Source organism: Peromyscus leucopus, chromosome 4 (genome assembly GCF_004664715.2).
Source record: "Peromyscus leucopus breed LL Stock chromosome 4, UCI_PerLeu_2.1, whole genome shotgun sequence".
NCBI classification, from domain to species: domain Eukaryota; kingdom Metazoa; phylum Chordata; class Mammalia; order Rodentia; family Cricetidae; genus Peromyscus; species Peromyscus leucopus.
Window position 1 is genome coordinate 50,753,347 of NC_051066.1, and position 25,417 is coordinate 50,778,763.

A 25,417-nucleotide genomic window follows, 5' to 3' on the forward strand; every position below is an offset into this window, starting at 1 on the left:
CCTGTCACTGGACTTGGCAGTGGTTCTGTCCACCACCCTTTTCTGTCCTCTGCATTTTGTCACGTTTCCCTGCACATTCATGCCAGGTTTCCCTTTGTCTAAAACGTTTTTTTTTAATGCAACTATAGTGAGAAATATTTTTATTCCACCGATTCCATTACCTAATGGAGTTGTTTAACTCAGTCCTTCGGCTTATCTTTTGGTACAGTACAGTCTCTTGAAGGGAAGTGCTGGTGTTTGCTTGTCCTAGTGACCAGCTATCCCTTAGTGAGAGTCTTAGGCTTAGCAGTCTTTCTCATTCAGCGGGGCGGCACTCCGGGGCTTCACCCCAACCCTCTGCCTCTGTTAACTGAGAGAGTTTCTGTAATTGAAAATATTTCCTATCAGGGCTGGAGAGATGACTCAGCAGTTAAGAGCACTAGCTGCTCTTCCAGAGTTCTTGAGTTCAATTCCCAGCACCCAGCAACGGTATGGTGGCTCACCACCATCTATAGTGGAGTCTGATGCCCCCTTCGGTCACGCAGGCATTCATGCAGATAGAGCACTCATCTACATAAAATAAATAAAATCTTTTAACAATATTTCCCATCGGTTCTTTGAGCTCCCTATTGCTCTCAGGCCTGGGCATCCTGTGGCAGTTGACGGAATGCAGCCATTCAGATGGTTGTTTACAAGAAGGTGAGCAGGTCGATGCCTGTCTTAGGGTTTCCAGTGCTGCAACTAAACACCATGACCAAAAAGCAGGTTGGGAGGCTGACACTCCAGCATTGCTGTTCATCACTGAAGGAAGTCAGGACCGGAACTCAGACACGATAGGATCCTGGAGGCAGGAGCTGATGCAGAGGCCATGGAGGGATGCTGCTTACTGGCTTGCTTCTCCTGGCTTGCTCAGCCTGCTTTCTAATAGAACCCAGGACCACCAGCACCGGGGTTGCCCCACCCACCATGGGCTGGGCCCTCTCCCATTGATCACTAATTGAGAAAATGTCTTACAGCCAGATCTCATGGAGGCATTTCCTCAACTGAGGCTCCTTCCTTTCGAATGGCTCAAGCTTGTGTCAGGTTGACACACAAAACCAGCCAGTACAGTGACAAGCAGACATTGTTTAGCTGAGACCTCAACACATCCCTGTTATCTGAGATTCTCCAGGACGCTATCCTGAAGTAGTTCATCCTTATTTGGACTCCCAGAGAACTCTTTAAATATGCATCTTAGTGCAGTTTACATTGTATGTGTCTTATAATTATTTATGCAAATATATTTTTTATTCTCATTCTCTTCCTCCTTTCACCTGCTCCATCCTGGACCCTTAAGACTAAGCTTTTCTTACTGGTGAGCCTTTCTTTATATTCCCAGCTTATAAATATTCAGCAAGCAGCCGCTGAATGAACTGGTAAGTACATTACCTAACATAAACACGAGCATTCACACTGATTTGAAACTGGCTGCATATGGACTGGATGTCGTAGAGAGAGGATGCTTGGATATGGCTAGCATTCTGCTCAATGGTTTGCATTGCCTTGCTCCAGCCAACACTTTTGATAAAAGCAAAACAGGGAGTTTTCTTTAAAGTTCAGCTTGCCGCGTGGTTGCATGATAGCAGTCTAGGGTGCACCAGGATACGGAAGGTTGTAACTGCTGAGGGCTTGGCTTTCCCTGTCTAGTTTGTTTGTGGTTCAATGGGCCGAGCTTTGTAAAGTCAAGTCAGATTTTTAAAATTATTTATTTATTTCATGTGTATTGGTGTTTTGCCTGTATGTATGTCTGTGGGAAGGTGTCAGTCCCCTAGAACTGAAGTTACAGACAGTTGTGAGCTGCCATGTGGGTGCTGGGTATTGAACCCAGGTCTTCTGGAAGAGCAGTCAGTGTTCTTAACCATTGAGCCCCAGCCCCAGGAAAAGTATTTTGGGCAGGGGGAGCTAGCGTTCTGAAGGCTGTACTGTGTGTAAGGAGACAGGAAGGAGGAGGAGAGAACAAATAGGAGAGGTGGAGGCTAGTGAGGTGATGCCAGTTGTCACTAGGTCCCGAGGACTCTGGTCTGCTCCAGGTGACATGGAGAGCCACTGGCAGGATTGTGGAGAGCGATGTAGTCCTATATATGATTCAAGGGTATACCCTGTCTGGTGTATTAAATTAGAAGTGAGAGACGAGTAATGGAGTCTACCTATCTCTTGACCAGAGAGTGTGTCAATGATCATTATGATCATTTTTCACCTGGATATTTTCTATATACGATATATAATACATATATAGATGTGTGCGTGCGTGCGTGCGTGCGTGCGTGCGTGAAGTAGCCTATTTAAGGTCTTTGCGGATTTTCCTATTACAATATTATTTACCTTTTCTTATTTTTTTTTTGTGGGGGTGGTTCTGGTGTCAAACTCAGAGAGTTTGGTTTGTGGGTTAAGCAACTTACCGACTAAGCCATCTTGGTGGCCAACTAGTACTTATTTAAAGGGTTTGTCTTTGCCAGCTAAAGTAATTTGTAAGTAATTAGTTATATGGTAATTTGTTTATTTTGGTTTTGGTTTTTCCAGACAGGGTTTCTCTGCATAACTGCCCTGGCTGTCCTGGAACTCACTCTGTCGATCAGGCTGGTCTTGAACTCACAGAGATCCGCCTCTGTCTCCTGCATGCTGGGATTAAAGGTGTGTGCCACCACCAGCTGGCTGATATATGGTAATTTTAAAAAGATGATCTAAGTACTTAGGCAAACATCCACAAGGACCTAGGTTCATCCCCAGAACCTAAATAAATAAATAAATAAATAAATAAATAAATAAATAAATGAAACAATTTTAAAAAATGTTAAATTGGGTCAAGTAACCAAATTATACTAAATGCCAGTTGAGCCAGATAATTTCTAGTGCTTCTGTAACATAAAATTCTAAACTACTGCTTTCCCATGTAGGAATATATTGTGTTGTATGAAACATCAAATATTAAACTTCTCAGGGCATTTAAAATCCTTCAAGGTAGGGCTGAGTCAGGAAAATGCCTGTACACAAGCACAAGGCTCTGTGGTCAGATTCCAAACCCTCCGTGGTCAGATCCCAGCCCCTCTGAGGTCAGATCCTAACCCCCTCTGAGGTCAGATCCTAACCCCCTCAGAGGTCAGATCCCAACCCCCTCTGTGGTCAGATCCTAAACCCCTCTGTGGTCAGATCCCAGGCCCCTCTGAGGTCAGATCCCAACCCCCTCTGTGGTCAGGTCCCAGCCCCATCTATGGTCAGATCCTAACCCCTCTGTGGTCAGATCCTAACCCCTCTGTGGTCAGATCCTAACCCCTCTGTGGTCAGATCCCAGCCCCCTCTGTGGTCAGATCCCAGCCCCCTCTGTGGTCAGATCCCAGCCCCCTCTGTGGTCAGATCCCAGCCCCCTCTGTGGTCAGATCCCAGCCCCTCTGTGGTCAGATCCCAGCCCCCTCTGTGGTCAGATCCCAATAACCTCTGTGGTCAGATCCCAATAACCTCTGTGGTCAGATCCCAGCCCCCTCTGTGGTCAGATCCCAGCCCCCTCTGTGGTCAGATCCCAGCCCCCTCTGTGGTCAGATCCCAGCCCCCTCTGTGGTCGGATCCCAGCCCCCTCTGTGGTCAGATCCCAGCCCCCTCTGTGGTCAGATCCCAACCCCCTCTGTGGTCGGATCCCAACCCCCTCTGTGGTCAGATCCCAGCCCCTCTGTGGTCAGATCCCAGCCTCCTCTGAGGTCAGATCCTAACCCTCGGTGGCATCTGCAGCCACAGTGCTGGAGCAGTGGAGTGGAGAGATGGGCAGACCATCAGTGCTGGCCAATTGGTGAGCTCTAGGTTCAATAAGAGATGTTTCAAAAACTAAAGTAGCTGACTGGAGAGATGGCAGTTAAAAGCACACTCTGCTCCTCCAGAGTATTTAATTCCGGTACCCAATGGTGACTCACAGTCATCTTAACTCCAGTTCTAGGAGATCCCATGCTGCCTTCTGCGCTCCAAGGGCACCAGGCATGGAAGTGTGCACACACATACAGGCGGGCAAGCACCCACCGGGAAAGAAACACAATTGGAAAGCGAAGGTAGAAAGCAACTGAGGAGAAGATGTGATGTCAGCCTGGCCTCCCTGTGTGTACCTGTGCGTGAGCATTCGTGCGAGATCAAACCGGCAGAAGTAAACACCTCCCAAGGCTAAATTACAAAACAAACACTAAGAAAATGGTGGGGCACAGCTCAGTGGCAGGTCATGTGATTAGCGTGTGTGTGGGGCCCTGGGCTCACTCTAATTCCTCAACAGTGGGCAAGCTAATGATGAAGAAAGCATATACAAGGGAAGTGGGCCCCCCTACTGTAGTGTCGTTTACAGCAGCTGGGACTGCAGTGGCCCAGACTACATGGTGAAGGAGGCGTATGCAAGACAAGTGGGCAGAGAAGGGGCCCCTGTACTGTCATTTACAGTAGCTGGGACTGCAGGCAGGGACTGCTATGCCCAGCTTCTTTGCCAGGTCTTGAGTTGGTCCTTTGTAGAATGGGGGTTGTTTTGTTGTTGTTTTTATGTGTGTGTATGTTGTGTTGAGTTTTGTTGTTGTTTTTAGTGCTGGCTTCACACACATTGTACAGGTCGTCGGTGGTCTAGCCCTGGCTACATCCCTGCCCCTTAGTTTCCCGAAAGGCAAGCTTTCCCTCATCTTTCACTGGTAAACCACATGTCACACCTCCTTGTTACACATTCAGTCCTATAGATCCTATTGTCTCTGAAGCACAATTTATTTCCCTTTGGGCATACAAACCAAACTAAACCCTTGTGGCTTGATCATATATCTGGCACTGGGAACTCAACTCACCCTGTGCCTAACCTTTTTCCCTCATCAGTGTTGGATATTATATACCCACTGCCAAGTGTAAGGTCTGGGAGCCAGAAAATGCTGGACAAAGGCCAGTCTCTGTTTTCTGCACTGGGGATTGAATCCAGGGCTTCATGTATTCTAGGCAAGCACTGTACTACTGAGCTATAGCCCAGGCTGAAAGCCAACCTCTTCAAAAAAGACATCTTCATCAGATCTCTGTATGACAGAAAACTGGAAAGGTTGCATCCAGAAGCAGTGGCCAAGCACACTTCTTTAGAAGGCAGGCTACCTGGGTTTGAATCCCAGCTCTTCAGTGTATCAGCTCTGTAACTGCAAGTATGGTATTAGCTTCTTCTTCTTCTTCTTCTTCTTCTTCTTCTTCTTCTTCTTCTTCTTCTTCTTCTTCTTCTTCTTCTTCTTCTTTTCTTCTTCTTCTTCTTTCTTCTTCTTCTTTCTTCTTCTTCTTCTTTCTTCTTCTTCTTCTCCTTTTCTTCTTCTTTAATTAATTTATGTGCATTGGTGTGAAAGTGTCAGATCCCCTGGACCTGGAGTTACAGACAGTTGTGAGCTGCCATATGGGTGCTGGGAATTGAACCCCGATCTTCTGGAAGAACAGCCAGTGCTCTTAACTGCTGAGCCATCTCTCCAGCCCCTGCCCCACCCCGTGTTAGCTTCTTTAAATGCACTTTTTCAGTTTGTTTGATCAAATAGAGGCATCAAGAACCAGTTTTTATCCTAGAAACGTTTTTATATAATTAGGAAATCTTTTATGTAATTAGCAGTTATATAAAAATTATTGAACATTTTAGAGTAATAGAAATAAATATAACTCAAAAATATCACATATTTTGTAGTAACTTTTACACTGGGCTTGTGTATGTTTGTGTATGTGAGAGAGAGACTCACTCTGTACTTGGCCTGGAATTTGAAATCCTCCTGCGTCAGACTCTCAGGTTCTGGGATTGCAGTGGTGTGCCACCACACCAGTTCAGTGTTACTCATTACCTCTATTACTTTTAAATGTTAAATTGTCCTAGTGATGAGTGCTGACCCTAAGCTTCCTCCCTGCCCTGCTGCCCAAGGCCCCCACCCCCAGAGATCACAAAGCAGCTCAGCAGTGTCCTTTCTCCAGCTGGTGAAGGACACAGTCTTCAAACACTTGCTGATCCTTTTCAACTCACTGGGGCCTCAATACTGATTAATTCACTAGAAAGAAGCACTGAACAGGCAATATAATGATCCAATCCATACTTACAACTCTGTTGACCATTTTGCTAGCAATAAGGGAAGGGTTAAAGGATTCTAGACCAGACATTAGAAGACCAATTTTAAAAGTAACCAATACTCTCCCTCTCTGCCCCCCCCCCCCCCCACTCCCCAGCTCCATATTCTGGCCCACAACTCTGACAGAATACCCCTGCTCCACCAGAGACCAAGTTACTAGGAACCCCAGGTAAGCACCAGCTAACATTCCTTAAAGCCACATCAAAACCAGAAACAAAAGGGGGGGGCATAACAGACACCAAGAAAATCCAAAGAATCATTAGGTCATGTTTCAAAAACCTGTACTCCACAAAATTGGAAAATCTAAAAGAAATGGACAAATTTCTTGATAACACTTACCAAAGTTAAATCAAGATCAGATAAACAATTTAAATAGACCTATAATCCCTAAGTCTCCTAATCAAAAAATGCCCAGGCAGACCATTTTAGCACAGAATTCTACCAGACTTTCAAAGAGGACCTAATACCAATACTCCTCAAATTATTCCACAAAATAGAAACAGAAAGAACATTGCCAAATTCATTTTATGAGGCCACAGTCACCCTGATACCCAAACCACACAAAGACTCAACAAAGAGAGTTACAGACTGGCCGGGCGGTGGTGGCGCACGCCTTTAATCCCAGCACTTGGAAGGCAGAGCCAGGCAGATCTCTGTGAGTTCGAGCAGCTGGCTACCAAGTGAGCTCCAGGAAGCGCAAAGCTACGCAGAGAAACCCTGTCTCGAAAAAAAAAAAAGAGAGTTACAGACCAATTTCCCTCATGAACGTAGATGCAAAAATACTCAACAAAATACTCTCAAAACCAATCCAAGAACACATCAAAAAGACCATCCACCATGACCAAGTAGGCTTCACCCCAGAGATACAGGGATGGTTCAACATATGAAAATCTGTCAATGTAACCCACCAGATAAACAAACTGAAAGAAAAAAAGCCACATGATCCTCTCATTAGATGCTGAAAAAGCCTTTGACAAAATCTAACACCCCTTCATGATAAAGGTCTTGGAATGATCAGGGATACAAGGAACATACCTAAACATAATAAAGACAATATATAGCAAGCTGATAGCCAACATCAAATTAAATTGAATGAAACTCAAAGCAATTCTTCTAAAATGAGGAACAAGATGAGGTTGTCCACTCTCTCCATACCTATTCAATACAGTACTCAAAGTTCTAGCTAGAAAAACAAGACAGTTAAAAGAGATGAAGGGGATACAAATTGGAAAGGAAGAATTCAAAGTATCTCTATTTGCAGAAGATATGATAGTATACATACGTGACCCCAAAAATTCTACCAGAGAACACCTTCAGCTAAGTAGCTGGATACAAGATTAACTAAAAAAAAAAATCAGTAATACAATCAGTATATACAAATGGTAAGTGGGCTGAGAAAGAAATCATGAAAACAACACCCTTCACAATAAGCACAAATAATATAAAATATCTTGGTGTAACTCTAATCAAGCAAATGAAAGGCCTGTATCACAATAACTTCAAGTCTTTGAAGAAAGAAATTGGTGAATATATCAGAAGATGGAAATATCTCCCATGCTCATGGATTGGTAGGATTAACATGGTTAAAGTGACCATCCTACCAAAAGCAATCTACAGATTCAATGAAATCCCCATCAAAATCCCAGCACAATTATTTACAGACCTTGAAAGGACAATACACAACTTCATATGGAACAACAACAACAAAAAAAAAAAACAAGATAGCTAAAACAATCCTGTACAATTCAAGAACTTCTGGAGGTATCACTGTCCCTGATTTCAAGCTCTACTACTACAGAGCTCTAATAATACAAACCACATCATACTGGCATAAAAACAGACAGGTTGATCAACAGAATTAAAATGAAGACCCAGACAAAAATCTACACACCTATGTACACCTGATTTTTGACAAAGAAGCCAAAATTATACAGTGGAAAAAAGAAAGCATCTTCACCAAATGGTGCCGGTCTAACTGGATGTCAGTATGCAGAAGAATGCAAATAGATCCATATTTATTCCTGTGCACAAAACTCAAGTCCAAGTGGATCAAAGGCCTCAACGTAAAACCAGAGAGACTGAATCTGCCAGAAGAGAACGTGGAGAATGGCTTTGAACGCATTGGCACAGGAGACAACTTCCTGAACAAAATACCAACGGCACAGGCACTGAGATCAACACTTAACAAATGGAACCTCATGAAACTGAAAAGTTTCTGTAAGGCAAAGGACACCATCAATAGAACAACATGGCAGCCTACAGAATGGCAAAACAAAACCAAAAAACCTCACCAACCCCACATCTGACAGAGAGCTAATTTCCAAAATGTATAAAGAACTCAAGAAACTAGACATCAACAAACCAAATAATCCAATTAAAAATGGGATACAGATCTAAACAGAGATTCAGAAATCTTACACCTGTCAGAATGGCTAAGCTCAAAAACACAAATGACAGCTCTTGTTGGCAAGGCTGTGGAGCAAGGGAAACACTCCTCTATTGCTGGTGGGAGTGCAAACTTGTACAGCCACTTTGTAAATCAATATGGTGGTATCTCAGAAAATTGAGAATTGATCTACCTCAAAACACAGCTATACTACTACTGGGCATATACCCAAAGGATATTCCATCATACCATAACGACACCTGCTCAGCTATGTTCATAGCACCTTTATTTGTAGTAGCCGGGAACTTGAAACAACGTAGATGTCCCTCAACTGAAGAATGGATAAAGAAAATGTGGTACATATACACAATGGAGTATTACCCTGCTGAAAAAAAAGTCATGAAAATTGCAGTCAAATGGATGGAACTAGATAAGGTGATCCTGAGTGAGGTCACTCAGACCCAGAAACACAGACATGGAATGTACTCATAAGTGGATGTTAGCTGTAAAGTAAAGGAGAACCAGGCTACAATCCACAGACCCAGAGAAGCTAAGTAACAAGTAGGGCTCAAGGGGGAACTCATGAATCTCCCTGGGAAGGGGAAATAGAACAGACATCTCAGGTGGACAGATGGCGGGAGCATGGGAATTGGAGGGATCAGGTGAGACATCTCAGGTGGACAGATGGTGGGAACATGGGAATCGGAGGGATCAGGTGGGGGAAGATGGAGGGAGAGGGATCTGGGAGAGACAACTGGAATTGGGGAGTGGGCGTCTCAGGGATGAGCTAGAAACGTGCTATGGAAACTTCCAGGAATCTATGAGGGTGACCTTAGCTAAGACTCCTAGCAATGGGGGTTACAGAGCCTGAACTGGTCATCTCCTATAGCCAGGCAAGACTTTCAGTGAGGGATTGGGGCGCCAATTGTGGTAGTTTGAAGGAAAATGGCCCCCAAAGGAAGTGGCATTATTAGGAGGCGTGACCTTTATGGAGTAGGTCTTCTTGGAGGAAGTGTGTCACTGTGGAGGCAGGCTTTGAGGTCTCATATATGCTTAAGCCATGCTCAGTGTTTCAGACCACTTCCTGTTGCCTGCAGGTCAAGATATGAGAACTATCAGCTCCATCTCCAGCACAATATCTGCCTGCATGCTGCCTTGCTTCCTGCCATGATAATGGACTAAACCTAAGCCACCTCAATTAAATGTTTTCCTTTATAAGAGTTGCCCTGGTCATGGTGTCCCTTCACAGCAGTAGAAACCCTGACTAAAACACCAACCCAGCCACATAACCTTCGACCTACAATTTATTCTGCCTACAAGATGTGCTGGGGTAAAGGTGGCACTGAAACTGTGGGAGTGGTTAGCTAATGATTTGTCCAGCTTGAGACCCATGCCACAAGAGGAAGCTTACCCCTGATACTGCCTGGAGGGCCAGGACCGGGAAGCTGGATGGCCCAGAGACCTACTATAGAGCCAAACATGACTGGGGCGGGGGAGTCAATGAAATGACTGCTAATGATATTCTGCTATACTCATAGATCGGTGCCTAGCCCAACTGTCATCAGAGAGGATTCATCCAGCAACTGATGGAAACAGATGCAGACCCACAGCCAAACATTAGCCTGAGCTTAGGGAACCCTGCTGAAGAGAGGGAGGAAGGATTGTAGGAGCCAGAGGGTCAAGGACACCACAAGAAAATCCACAGAATCAACTAACCTGGGCTCATAGAGGCTCACAGAGACTGAACTGACAACCAGAGAGCCTGCATGGGACTCACCTAGGCCCTCTGCCTGTATGTTACAGTTGTGTAGCTTGGTCCTCTTGTGGGACTCCTAACAGTGGAAGCAGGGGCTGTCTCTGACTTTTGCCGGCTTTTGGGACCCTAGTCCTCATGCTAGGTTCCCTCACCCAGCCTTAACATGAGGGGAGGTGCCTAGTCTTACTGCAACTTGATATGCCATGTTTGGTTGGTATCCATGGGAGGCCTGCCCTTTTCTGGAGAGAAATGGAGGAGAAGTGGAATGGGGTAGGGGAGGTGAGTAGGAGGGACTGGGAGGAGAGGAGGGAGGGGAAACTGTAGTCGGGATTTAAACAAATAATTTTTTAAAAATTCATTAAATTTTTAAAATTTAACATTAATTTAATGTTAAATTCATTTTAATTGAAATTGTATAAAAGGCTTTCCTCCTTCCTATGTATGGTTAGTTTTCTTTTCTTTTTGTTCTTCTTTCTTTCTTCCTTTTTTTGTTTTTTGTTTTGTTTTGTTTTGTTTTGTTGTTTTTCAAGACAGGGTTTTTCTGTGTAGCTTTGGAGCCTGTCCTGGATCTTGCTCTGTAGACCAGGCTGGCCTCAAACTTACAGAGTTCTGCCTGCCTCTGCCCCTTTTTCCTTTCTTAAGTCAGAGTCTCACTATATCGCCAAGACTGGTTTCAAACTCCTGGACTCACACAGTCTTCCTGCCTCTGTCTCAAGTAGGAGACAGGAGCACAACACTTGCCTGACTGTTCTGTATACATATGAGTAGCTTAACTCCTGGTTAGCCTGACCCTGATTGTGAGCATGGTCCCTGAGTCGGCATGCTCACAGCACCTGGTGACATGCCCTCCAGGTGACTGTGATGCTCACTACTTGGGTACCACCATCCCACCCTCCACACACCCACGCTGGAATTGACTCTAACTGCTTCACAAACTGCATGTACATGTAGCGGTTCGGGAGCAGGTCTCCACACCTGTTAGACTACTCACAGATCTCCATTTCGAATGTATGCATTTTGCTGGATTTAATTAAGCCTATATTTAAAACACAGTAACAAGCCAGTTAAATTTCTGAAGTTGTTTGGGGCTCACTTTGTCCCTCTGAATGGAGGTGATTAATTAAGCCCAGCCACCTTAGACACAGCAGTCCTGTTCTCTGTCTCGCCAGGATATCTAACCTGCCATCATGGGCCATTTCACATACTGCCAACCAAGGATCTGTCTGCAGCAGCCCTCAGGGGGTAAGTAGCTAATGCAGTTTACCAGTGAGTGACTTCTAAGTGCTACATCATCCTGAGTGTATGTCGGGTTGTGAGGTATCACCTGGAGACACCCAAATGTGCCATCTAAATCAGCAGGTAGGACGAAACTGGAAAGCATGGGAAATTTAGGAAGCAGAGATTAAATCGAGCTGACTGGCCAGCGCATGTAAGTCTTAGGCACAGAGGCTGTGCCAGACACCATGTTAGACACAAGCATCGACAGCAGACCTGCTCAGGCAGCATGTCCTCCGTGATGTGGCCCCCGAGAGGGACATAGGTCAGCAGTGGACTGTTGGGGGTTGGGAGGGGGGTGGAGAGAGGGGACTTATACATGGGTCTCACACAGGTCCCGCTGGACTGCAGCTCCTGCAGGCACCTGCTGGCTGCCTTGGCCTTCAGTGGTGGTAAAGTGAAGCTCCTGATAGCGTTGGAGTCAACTGTGCAGCAACCAGCCACAGAACTGCAGAAATTCTTTACGGGGTGTGTGTGTGTGTGTGTGTGTGGGGGGGGGGAGGGTGATCTCCTGTGTCCTCGGAAATGAAAACGCATCCACTGAGCTCTCTCACTCCCATCCTGCCTGACAGAGACTCGCCTTCTCCATCAAGCACACTCCCTCTTCGGTTTTCAGGGAACTCACTCAGGCTTTTTTACATCCTGAGCTGTGTTGCTAAGGGCCACACCACAGGAAAACAGCAGCCATGTCTAGGGATCTCAGTGAAAGAAAAGCGAGCCAGCAGGTGGACCCAGAGGCCAAACTATCACACCTGCTGCTCATGTTCCAGCCACATGGAGGCGCCTCAAAGCCAGCTTTGGAGTCCTTACCATTGTTTTCTGTTTCCCTTCACCTTCTGAGTTAGGGGTGACTTTTAAGAACTCCCCGCAAGGTGTCTTCCAGGCTCCACCCTGCCCAGCAATGTAGACAAGCATCGTAAGAACTTTCCCATCGAAATCATAGTTTCCCTTCATTTTCAGGCCACTGCAACCTTGGAAGCAGCCCCAGGGGTGTGGGAGCCAGCTCGTACTCAGTTTTACCTCTGTTTATTTTACTTGCCTCACTAGGATGGATGCCTGCTTCCCTTGGCTACTCCGCATCCAAGCCTTATTTCTGAGTTTGGTGAGCTCTTGCTGGGAAAGGCCTCCTCTCCTCTCTAGAATCTCAAAGAGACAGAGAACACCTTCTCTGTCCCTGGGGAGCCTGGGAATCCCTTCTCCCAGTGCCCCAGCTGCTGCTGTGATCAGTGTGATAACTGAGCAGGAGTGCAAAGATGAGGCGCTATTCAGAAACGACTCTCGGGGACAACAGTGTAGCCTGGTTGTGGGAAGGCAGCATCAGAAGAGGCCCGGCAGCTTCCTGTCTACAGGCTCATTGGATTATGGGACTTCCTAGAACACCTCAGCCGGAGAGTATTGCTCCGGAGCTCTTTGTCCCAAACTCTGGATGTGCCCTTCAACTGTAAACTAGGTCTAATTCTGAATCGTGAGCGTCCATCTTTGGCCTCTAAGACCCAAGCCAAGCCTGTAGCATCTTGTAAGAACCACATCAAAAGGCACCAAGGCAGGAAGTTTGCCTTTCTGTTCAGGAATGCTCCCCGTGTTAATTGCTAGGACTGTTTAAAATAGTTTTCTGGGTTTTGATTGTTGTTGTTTGTTTGCTTTTGTTTTTGTTTGGTTGGTTGGTTTTTCGAGACAGGGTTTCTCTATGTAACAGTCCTGGCTGTCCTGGAACTCACTTTGTAGACCAGGCTGGTCTCGAACTCAGAGAGCTCCACCTGCCTCTCTATCCCGGGTGCTGGGATCAAAGGCGTGCGCCACCATTGCTCGGCAGCCGTTTAGTCTAAAGCTGCTGATTTACCCAAGTAAAGAAACATGACTCCTGAAATTCGAACTCAGAGTAGGAGGATTTAACAGAATCCTTCTCTGTTAATGAAATACACAAAAGATCTGAAAATAGAGAAGTCAGCAAAACTTGTAGAATCTTAAAAAGTTGATTCATTCAGAAAACAGCTAACACCTCATTTAGTCTCTTCATAGAACCCTTTGGTAAGTTCTTACCACACAGTGATGGTTGTTCAATTGGTGTCATTGTTATCTCCTGCTGTGTCCTAGGAATTTTAATTACCAGAGGCAATCCCTCAGTGCAGACATATGAAGTTTGTAGATGATCCAAATCTTGTATTGCCCACTCATAACTGTGCTGTGGTAACCTGCCGACCAATATAGTCTAGCAACAGTCTTTCTCATGCTACCTTTTTGGCCCATGTAGCAAGCAGATATTCTACAATTAGTTCTTTAGTTATCAGAACAGAAATAAAATAATGTTGACTCAGGAATGGAGAGATGGCCCAGCTGTTCAGAGGACATACTGCTCTTGCAGAAAGAAGTCCTGGCTGGCTCCGGCTCCCAGCATTCCTGTCAGTCAGCTTACAACTGCCTGGAACTCCACTCCTGACTCCCTCTGCTCTCCATGGGCAACCACGTGCCCTTGGCGCATATAAACTCATGAGGACACGTGCATACACCTGAAGAGTCGATCCTGGAGAATGTTGACTGTGTCAGGAAGCCCACTTCTGTGAACGTGACTGCATCAACAGCTTTTACATCTCTGACAGAACACACAGCAAATCCGACAGAGGAGGAAAGCATCACTGGGACTCGTAGCTTAGAGGGTTTCCGTCTACCGTGGTCGGGAAGGCGCGTAGGACAGTTCAGGTCATGGCGTGTGCTGGGGGCTGCTCACATCACAGTGGCCTAGGAGGCAGACAAAGGGCAAAGCCAGCCCGCTGCTGGTGTTCTTCATTCCCTTTTATTCCATTTACACGTGGGATGGTGCCGTTCACACTCAAGGCGCGTCTGGGCTCTCATTTAACCATCTCCGAAAGCACCCTTACAGACACACCATCTTCTAGTTCATTCTAAATCTCGCCAAGTTGACAGTGAAGGTCACCATGGAACTTAGGACCTAAGAGATAATAAAATTAGTACTTCTCATTTCAACACAATTCTTTTGACGTGTTATTATCCATTAAGATCTGGACCAAAAGAACAAAGTAAACTCATACCTGTTGCTTTGCCCTGTCCCTCTTCCCCTGCTGGGTATTTATTCAACTGTGCAAGGAAGTATTTTTCCAGGATGGGTCCTCTTCACTCAACACCACTTCAAGGAAGGGCAAGGGGCTACTGGCAGCCCTTCCTCACTCCTGGTCTTCACTGATGTCAGCGTGCCGAAGACGTAACCAACATCTGATGGAAGTGCATCCAGCTTATTCCATGCAACCTGTCTCCACGAATGAGGCAAGCGGAGGCCTAGAGAATGGGCCAATTAGTGAGCCAAGCCTCCTGGAAGAGCCTTGACGCTGCATTCTGCTTGATCAGAAAAGGTGAGGGAGGGCTGGAGATGCGAGCTTGGGAATGAAGCACTTGTTTACACATGCAAAACCCTGGATTCAATACTGAGTGAGAGGGGGGGGGGGACGGGAAACAAAGCAAGAGGTTGGTTTAGAAAAGGTATTCTTACCACAGTAACTTTTCTGTTGCTTAAGAAATTTTATAGTTCTTGCACTAATGAAAAATCTCCAAAGAATAAATTAAGGCGCCCCCTATGCAAGCTGACTTTAAGGTGGGTGTGAACATTAATGGTTCTGCAATGTGGCTTTATAGAAAACCTAACAGAAATTTGTAGTCTCCACTTAGCTCCTATGGCTCTGACCCAACGCCTTGCTACTTGCTGCTCCTAAATCTTTAGCAATCTCCATTCATGCTGAATAAAGTTCCAAAGAGGGAGAAAAGACCCAGGGAAACCATCTACTCTCCAAGCCCAGCGCTGTTGGGCTGCATACTCAGGAGAGGGAAGCTCTCTGGAGCATCACACTGTGATCATGTGTAGTGGCATCCTGGACCTTCATCCACTATATGCCAGTAAATAACAATCAGTTGTGATAGCCCAACATGTCTCCAGGTGTTGCCAGATATCCTCGAAGAGGGGGAATCGTTCCTGGTTGGGAACAACTGCTTTGTGCTCAGTGACCTAAGTGAAGGCATCTGTCTATAATGGAGGTCGTGCAAATACATTTCAACATTTTATAACTGGTGTGCGTGTGCGTGCGCATGTGCGTGTGCATGTGCGTGTGCGTGTGCGTGTGCGTGTGTGTGTGTGTGTGTGTGCTTGTATGAAGGTCCAAGGACATTTGGGAGTGGACTCTCGGCTTCCACCTTTTTGAGTCAGTCCAGCTTGTTTGCTGTGCCTTCGCTACAGGCTTGCAGGCCCAGGAGCTTGCTCATGGCTCCACCTCTCCCTCCCATCTCAGCGCAGATGATGGGATCACAGGTGCGTGCCACGTCACTCAGCTCTTTCCCTTGGGTTCCAAGAAATGATGACTGGGTTGGAGAGATGGCTCAGAGGTTAAGAGCACTGGCTGCTCTTCCAGAGGTCCTGAGTTCAATTCCCAGCAACCACATGGTGGTTCACAGCCACCTGTAATGAGATCTGGGCGCCCTCTTCTAGCTTGCAGGGATACACATATACATAATAAATAAATAAATCTTAAGAAAGAAAGAAAGAAAGAAAGAAAGAAAGAAAGAAAGAAAGAAAGAAGAAATGAAGTCAGATTGTCAGGCTTGCTAGGCAAGCATTTACACACAGAGCCATCCTGCTGCTCCTTCAAAAATGTTCCATGCTCCTTTTCCTAACATCACGAACTAACCACCATTGAACTGTTTCTGTATAGCAAAGAACTGTCTTGGGAAGTATCAAGGGTTATTCTGCACCACGATGCAGTGAATGTCCTTGCTGTCTACAGACGGGCATAAAGCAGCTTGTCCTGGTGCAAAATGTCCCTAGAGTTCTATGTTGCTTACAGTCTTAGACGTCCTTTGTGTTTCCATGTCCCTTCTTCCATTAGGCCGGCAGACATGCACGCTTGTTCTCGCTCTCACGGGTGATTGCGCCTGGTGCCTTGCACATGCGCAGTAAACAGTCCACCACATGAATGTGTCTGCCGTGCTCTGGTTTTTTAATTATAAAACATTGTCCAAAAAACAGCGTGTGTCCGCCTGAATCTTACCTTAGACTCGCTTTCCTGAAATGCATTAGTCTCCACTCTTCTTAGTTCCTTGTTATATTCTGGATAGTTGAGGTTTCTACATACCCAAGTTCGACAGAGGTAACTCTTTTACTGCCTATAGATAATAATTACAATGATGAACCTCCGCTCTCACTCTGTAACTGAGCAACAAAGACATTTTGGCAGAAAAGTAATGTCATGTTGTCTCTCTGGCAACAGTGTGGCAGAGGGTTCAAGGCTGATGTGAGGTTTGACAAGTGTAGCCCCAGTCACTGGCAACTCTGTCGACCAAACGTTAAGTGCTGTGCAGCTGTTAGCATCGTTATTGAGCATGAGGGAAGAAGGAGGTGAGGCTGGGTCTGAGAACAGAGGTCTATGACACCAGCTATGCAGGAGGCTGAAGCTGGGTCTGAGAAGCATAGCAGAGGTCTATTGAACACTCGACACAGCTATGCAGTGAGGCTGAAGCTGGGTCTGAGAACAGAGGTCTATGACACCAGCTATGCAGGAGGCTGAAGCTGGGTCTGAGAACAGAGGTCTCTGACACCAGCTATGCAGGAGGTGAGGCTGGGTCTGAGAACAGAGGTCTCTGACACCAGCTATGCAGGAGGCTGAAGCTGGGTCTGAGAACAGAGGTCTAACTATGAACAGCTCAGAGGCTGATGCAGGAGGGTCTCTGACACCAGCTATGCAGGAGGTGAGGCTGGGTCTGAGAACAGAGGTCTCTGACACCAGCTATGTGGGAGGCTGAAGCGGGAGGTTCAAGAGCTGTCTGTGCCATAGAATGAGCCTGGCCAACAGCCTGGCCAGCCCAGCAAGACTCTGCTCTCAGAATGAAAAGTACAAAAGGGGTGGAAATATAGCTCATGATATATAGCTCACTGTAGCTAGAGTTTTCCTGTCTTGCCCACAGTCAGGACAAATCTCTGTCACCCGCCAGTCCCACAGCCGCTCAGACCCAACCAAGTAAACACAGAGACTTATATTGCTTACAAACTGTATGGCCATGGCAGGCTTCTTGCTAACTGTTCTTTTTTTCTTTTCTTTTTTTTTTTTTGTTTTTTGTTTTTTTCGAGACAGGGTTTCTCTGTGTAGCTTTGCACCTGTCCTGGAACTCATTTTGGTAGCCCAGGCTGGCCTCGAACTCACAGAGATCTGCATGCCTCTACCTCCCGAGTGCTGGGATTAAAGGCATGCGCCACCACCGCCCGGCCGCTAACTCTTCTTATAGCTTAAATTAATCCATTTCCATAAATCTATACCTTGCCACATGGCTCGTGGCTTACTGGCATCTTCACATGCTTCTTGTCATGGTGGTGGCTGGCAGTGATTCCTTCTGCCTTCCTGTTCTTTCTTTTCTCCTCTCTGTTAGTCCCACCTATACTTCCTGCCTGGCCACTGGCCAATCACTGTTTTATTTATTGACCAATCAGAGCAATTTGGCATACAGACCATCCCACAGCAGGGCACCTGCTCTGTGTGTGTGTGTGTGTGTGTGTGTGTGTGTGTGTGTGTGTGTGTGTGTGTATGAAGGAGGCCTTGGGTTCAACCTTCAGTACCAGAAAAAAAAAAAAAAAGGATTCCATTGTTGTTTTAGTTTTGGTTTCTCTGCGTAACTCTGGCTGTCCTGAAACTCTGAAACTCTAGACCAGTCTGGCCTTGAACTCAGAGGTCCTCTTGCCTCTGCCTCCACGAGTGCTGGGATTAAAGGCGTGCGCCACTGCTCTTGTTTTTGTTTTTGTTTTTGTTTTTTCACTTTGAGTGGTGGAGGTCAGAGGAAAAGGAGGCTGCACCGTAAGAGAGCAGTGCTGTGAGAAAGGGGTATGTATCTTTGAGCCTTGGCTGCTAGCAGGGAAGTCTTCCCCCTATTAGCTACTTGGGCAGAGAGAACATGGCAGGGCATGCTAAAAAGGCATGAGGAGAAAGCTGTGTGCCTCCTGATTCTTGGACTCTGCCCAGGAGGTGATAGCAGAGGTCAACTATGAGCCCACCACTCTGATTCTGAATTTCAGAGGGCCTACCAGACATTCCCAACAGAAAAAGCCACCCAGGGGAGCTTTATATATCTCTATCAGCTTTGGAAACCTAAAGAAGGGCTTTTATCATCACCATGTAGAATGAAATTGAATCACCCATCACTGAACTAAAAGGCATCATTTCAAAAGCAGTGTGCAAATTCACGTCCTGATAAATTCATTTATCCCATTCAACAAGTATTCACTGAACACACACTGTGTATCAGATCTCCAGAATGTAGACATTAATCATACACAGAGAAGTCACCATGATTCAGGCCTTCATAAAGTTTACAGTCTAATGGAAAGAACATTAAAATAATGTGAGGAATGCATGTGTTGCAGGGTGTAAGGGAATATATAGAAAGGATTCCAGATTCCAAAAGACCATTCATCTTTTGCAAATGGTTCTCCACGTTGATTCATCAGTTTTTGTAAAAACAAACAAAAACACTCTCTGGAGATATACAGTACAAAAATCTGTGCAAACACACATAGAACTTAGTTGAGGAAACCCTTCTGGAGAGAATGACTCCTAAGCAGAGAGCCTCAGTGGCAGGCAGCAGCATACACGGTAATTGGTTGTCTTCATGATCTGCAAATAGCTCTAGCTAGAGCTGAGAGTGCACGGTTGAAGACAGCGAGGCACGGGTCTGAGAGGGAAGGAAGAAGCCTCACGAATGCCTGAGTTCCCAGTGAGGAGCAGGGGTTCACTTTGAAGGCAGAGGGATAGTACTGACTGGTGTGAAGACTTCCTGTAATAGTCAGGGGAGTTGGCACACATTTATACTCCCAGCACTTGGGAAGTGAAGGCAGGAGAATTAGGGATTCAAAGCCATCCTCACTTACACAGCCGTCCAAGGCCAGCCTGGGCTACATGAGGCTTTGTCTTAAAAGAATGAAAAGTATTATGATATTTATGTTGAACAGAAATTGCCCGTGGAGTGCAGTTGGAAGTGAGAACCCATGTAGGAAGTGATTATATTCATGCTGCTGAGAACTAGCTGTGGCCTGAATGAAGGTGGTAACAGCAGCCATATGTTCACTCTCATGACTGATAACCTCTCCCTTCTTGAAAAGATTCAAGAGACAGTAGGGAGACAGTATAGAAACATAATTTATGTTTATGATTTGTTAAATATGGAAATCAAGGTTGGGTCTCAATTATATCTCTCAATAGCTAATTTAGTGAGATTATAATGTGTTGTCGGAAAGTTTCCTTGGTCCTGACAGGCCCCCCACAGTCCAGGGGCCTGCTTATAAAATATTCACTCAGAAGCTTATATTAATTATAACTGCTTGACCATTAACTCAGACATAATACTGACTAGCTCTTACACTTAAATTAACCCATAATTCTTATCTGTGTTTAGCCACATGGCTTGGTATCTTTTCTCAGTTCTGCCTTGAATCTTGCTTCCTCTGTGTCTGGCTGGTGACTCCTGACTCAGCCTTCCTCTTCCCAGAATTCTCCTCATCTGCTTACCCTGCCTATACTTCCTGTCTGGCTACTGGCCAATCAGCATTTTATTATCAACCAATCAGAGCAACACATATTTACAACATACAGAAAGACATCCCACAGCAGTAATGCGTGCTATAACTACTCTTAGTGTTTATTGTAGACTCTCCCATCTTAAAATAAAAGTGTCTTGAGTCAGTTTATGTCTAATTGCAGATAAACAGAAAACTCTGGACCCCCTGCTCTCATCTAGTTATCCCCCCCAAACTCTGTTGGTCAGGTTACCCCACCCACTCAAAAGTTTAGAGTAGGAAATTACTAACAGCCAGGCTTGCCTCATTAAAGTAGAATACGGTAAAAAGATTAATCATTAGATACTGCTTTATTGATTAATTTGGTGGCTCACTTAAATCACTGTTTATACTGCCTTTTGCCAAGTGTAACTTCACTTGCTACCTGGAGCAGAATGACCTGGAGAAAAGGCTGAAACATTGGGTCGTTGCCCTTAACAACCTGACGGATAAAGCTGACAGCTATGTGCAAACAAGGTCATGTTCCCGGTAAGCGTTAAAACAAACAGGATGTAAAATGTAGAGATGAATCCATGCACAGCCTTGGTGTAGGAAAAGAAACAGAGTCAAGGGGTGAAGGAAGGCGGCAGAGGCAAAGGGAAGACCCAGATGATGGTGGGCTTGTGGGGAGCCTTTGTTCGTTATCAAAGCTGTTTTCTGTGCTCCATCAGAGCACCCACTGTCCTCAGTGACACCTGCCTTTGCGAAGATGTTGAATGACCGCTTCACTGTTGGTACTCAGAGTCTCGCCAACTTCTCAGTACCTACTGGGAGTCTTTGTTTTCCACAGTCTACCTCTACTCTGCCTCCACCTGATGAGGACGGTATCTGCTGAGATGAGTGAGAGGCACATGGGATAATAACTCTAAGTGACCTCAGGTGGAGATATTCATCAGGCAGTTACGCATCTGGATTTATAGGAAGGAGATCCAGGGCAGAAGAAATCCAGATGCTGGAGTCATCTGTGGGTAGATGGAGGGGAGCCACTGGCTGTGGGAATCATCTATAGAAGGAACAAGACAGGTTAACACAGGTCTGCCGGGGAGATGGAGAGAAACAGAAAAGGACAACAAGGGGGTAGTGACCTGGGAGTCAGGAAAAGAGGCTGTCCTAAGAACGGAAGAGCTGCACATTTGAGTCACAGAGAGACAGGAGAGACCCCCAAGTCTTACTCAAGGACCCCTTAGACATACAGGGGCAGGGTCTGGTGCCTTCTGATTGAACCAAAGCTTGTAAGAGATATCTGTATGAGTTGTGTGCACTAAAATCCCATCTTGGAGCTCTAATCCCCAAACTTCAGCATGTGACCCCTACTTGGAAATAGTCTTACAAAGGCAGATTAAACAGATCAGTTAAGGTGGGCTCTGGGTCCCTTGAACTGTATTCTACAAGGAGGAATCTGGACATGGAAATAACACAGTGTGAACACGAGGATGACTGGGCACAGGTCAGCCCTTAAGGAGGAGCCTCCTCAGCCAACACTGTGATTGCACATTTTTTTTTAAAAGGTTTATTTTTATTTTATGTGTATGGGTGTTTTGTCTGCTTGTATGTCTACATACCATGCATGTAGTGCCCTCAGAAGCCAGAAGAGGGTGTTGGATCTTCTGGAAGTAGACAGTTGGGAGTTGTCATGTGAGTGCTGGGAGTTGAACCCAGGTCCTCTGGGAAAGCAGCAAGTGTTCTTAACGCCTGAGATAACTCTCCAGCTCCCAGTTTCACACTTTCAGCCTTCAGAAATTTGGAACAATAAGTACCTGTTATTTAAGTCACCCAGTTGTGGTACTTTTCTTATGTCAGTCTCAGAAAACAAACACAGATGTCATTTGAAAACTCTCCTAGGACCTGCCCAACAGCTGTTGCCTCATTTATTCGGGGGGGGGGGGGGGGGGGGGGGCCAGAATTTAGTCTGTGGCTGTGTGTCTCCTTCGAAGGGCTTGGGATGACAAGAACAGGTTGCTGGAGCCCACGCATGCCTGAGGCCGGATGCAGTGGACTCTGGAGAAGAATGAACTCCCTGCTCCCACCCTGAGATGTTCGGTCACACTTAGAAGACTCAGCAACGACAAACCGTCCAATCAGCGTTGCTTCAGACGGACTGACTTTTAATCTTTAGTAAAACCACCACGATCTCTTACTAACGCCCCCCCCCACAAAGTATTTACATTCATACTACCATCTTCCTTAGAAATAAACTATTTCTTTACTTAGAAATAAAAACTAAGCCAAGCCAGGCACAGTGACCCACGCCTTTGGTCCCAGCACGAAGGAGGCAAGTTGTGATTTTGAGGCCAGTGTAGTCTACGCAGTAAATTCCAGGACAGTCAGACTATGCAGAGAGAAACTTACTTAAAAATAAATAAATTAGTTAGTAAATAAATGAATGAATAAAAGAATAAATTAAATAAAATTACAAATAAACAAAGAAATAAAAACCATGTGATAGTTTATCCTCATTGTCTGCTTGACTGGGTCTAGAATCACCATGGAAACAGCTCTGGAAACAGTGTCTTTGAGGGCATTTCCAGAGGGGTTTAACTGACAAGGGTAGACTCATCCTGAATGTGGGTGGCACCATCGGGATGAAGTCCTAGCAGGTGTAAGGAGAAGCGAGCTGAGCACCCCATCTATCTCTCTATCTGTCTGCTTCCCGACTGTAGCCACCGCGTGGTCACCTGCCTCAAGCCGCAGTCACCTGCCTTCTGAGCCCTCATGGCCTGGGCCACCTCAGACTGTAAGCCAGCACGTCCTCTTCCCCTCAGATGCTTCTTTTCAGCATTTTTATTTTTTCATGGAAAGAAAAAAGCAGCTTTATTTTCCTAAATGGGTCTAGGATAGTTGGCTGCCGGGCTTGCTGAGTCTGGTCACTTCAAGGCAGAAAAACAGAGCTCTAGAGATGTGCCAATGGCATCTTTCCCAAGACCTCTTAGTTCCATGCCTAGAGTTTTTCCTCCCTCTCTCCCAGGTTCTCTTGAACTCCAGTCTTACCATGCCTCCTGAACTAAGCTCACCACGTTTCTGCGGCAGGAGCGCTCCATCTTCCAGGGCGTTTGCTTCCCATTCATCCTGCTTTTCTTCGCAAGAAACAAACATTTTTGGCTCAAATAATATAATGGCCGTGGGGAAGGATGCCCTAGTCTCTCTGTTGTGATCCTATCCTGTGTGCCCTTGCTGGAATCGCCTGAGGTCTTTCCCTCATATGGCCTGGAGCCCTCCGGCCTCTGATATGTGTGTACAAGCCTTGGTGCTCTTGGGGACTCCTACCTGAGCACCTGATTGTGAGCTCAAGGCTGAGTCTGCACTCTCCTGACTCTAAGGTTCCTGCAGGCTCCTGTCTTTCAGCATGCCCATGCCTGTGGAGGGAGTGCAGGACATTTTGTCTATACTCCCTGCCCCCCCCCCCGAGAGGGGCACAGCCCAAGGGAATCTGGTATGGTTCTGTCTCAGGGTTCTCTTATCCACTTCTGTTTCATTTCGTGCGATCCTGTGTTGGGACAGTGTTCCAAACCCAGGAATTGGTAGGAGCTTTGCAACAATCACTGCATCTTGCACCAGGAAACAGGAAACTAGCCATGTGGCCATTTCTACATCTCTATCTGCTGCCTGCCATCAGTCATGTTGGCCCCAATGGAACTGAGGAATAGGGCTACACATGTGACACTTAGGCCCCCAGGTTTCTGCAAGATCCTCTCCCAGCCTGGCAGTTGGGCTTGCTATGGCCCATTCTGCAGCGTCTCTTTTCAGTGGTTTATGGTGAACCCTTGAGTAAACCTCCAAGCTCATTTCTCAGTGTTTGGAGACAGAAGGCCAGCTGCTCATTGCTACTTTAAATTTATTTAATTGTTAGCATTAATTTTTTACATGTGTGTGGGTATTTTGTTACAAATATGTGAACCCCATGTATGCCTGGTGCTGCAGGGACCAGAAGAGTGCACGTGATCTGCTGGAGCTGGAGTTCCAGAAGGTTGAGAGCCGTCCATCAATCAGACCCTGTCCTCTGGAAGAGCAGCCAGTGCTCTTAACCTGAGCCATCTCTCCAGCCTCTCGTTGCTACTTTTCTTAACATGGCCTTTGAACTCTCTGTTTTTATTGATATCTTACGGGATAACTCACTTGTTCCAGACTGTTTCCAATACGGCTTCTGTAAGTCATGCCCTAGAAAACTGTTAGTGTCTGATGGGGGTGGCAGCGGGGTATCCGAGCAGAGTTTGGTGAGGATGGTGAACCAGAAACCAGAGGCCTTGAACCGATCCAGTGACTCATTGCAATGAACATTTGCTAGGACAGCTGATAGGACAAAGGGTATTATGTATACTGTGTGACACACCGCGGCTCCCAGCGCCTCCAGGACGGATGCAGAGGTGCTGGAGAGGAGGGAAGGGTGGAGGAGGAAAGAGGGTTTTTGTTGTTGTTTTTCTTCCTTTGTTTTCTGTTTTTGTTTGTTTGGTTTGGTTTGATTGATTTTTTTTTTTAATTTTTGTTTGGGGGAGCTGCTGCAAGGGGGAGGAGAGGATGTGGAGGGGCTGGGAGGTGAGTGGAATTGGGGTGCATGATGTGAAATTCCCAAAGAAATTATGTTTAAAAAAATAAGGGGAAAAAAAGAATCCCAGCTCTGTTGCTTTCTAACACTGTGGGAGGGTTTTTGTTTCCTCAGATGCAAAATAGGAAAGAGAAATGAAAGCTTATTCTCACATTTGTTCTACAGATTACCAGGCAATTCCCAGAGAGTCAATGTAATATATTGGGCTGAGTTCTTGGTTTGGAAGACTTATCCCAATTCCATTTTGCAACAAAGTAGACTTGAATGGCTGTCAAAAGAATGTACTAAATGTTTTAAGCAACAGTGAGGTAATTGTTTACGTGGAAAGCACTAACAGCTGGTAGACTCTCAGACCACCCAGGTACTTATACCCGGAGACGGTACCAGAGTAAAGCACACCAATGTTTAAAGGCCTCCGGAGGAAGTGGGAACTTCAGAAGGTTCGTGATAGGGAAACCAGGGGAATGTGATGGCATGAGGCACAAGGATTACAGGAAGGATAAATGACCCACGGTAAATCCTGCCAAGAGCCTTGCAACGTGCAGGTACCACTGGGTTAAGGAGTCAAGATAAAGATTTGGGGACAGCAAGAGTAGACTACCTTTTCAAAGAAGCCTGGCGGTCAAGGCAACAGGGCACCCCAGAGCGAGTCATGGGAGTTTTATGTCTCTAAGATGGGGCCTACATCCCGGCACTTACCAACTTTCAAATGGGTCAGTAGGAGAGAAGGAGAAAGGTAGAGGAACCTGGCGCTTTGGGGAAGATA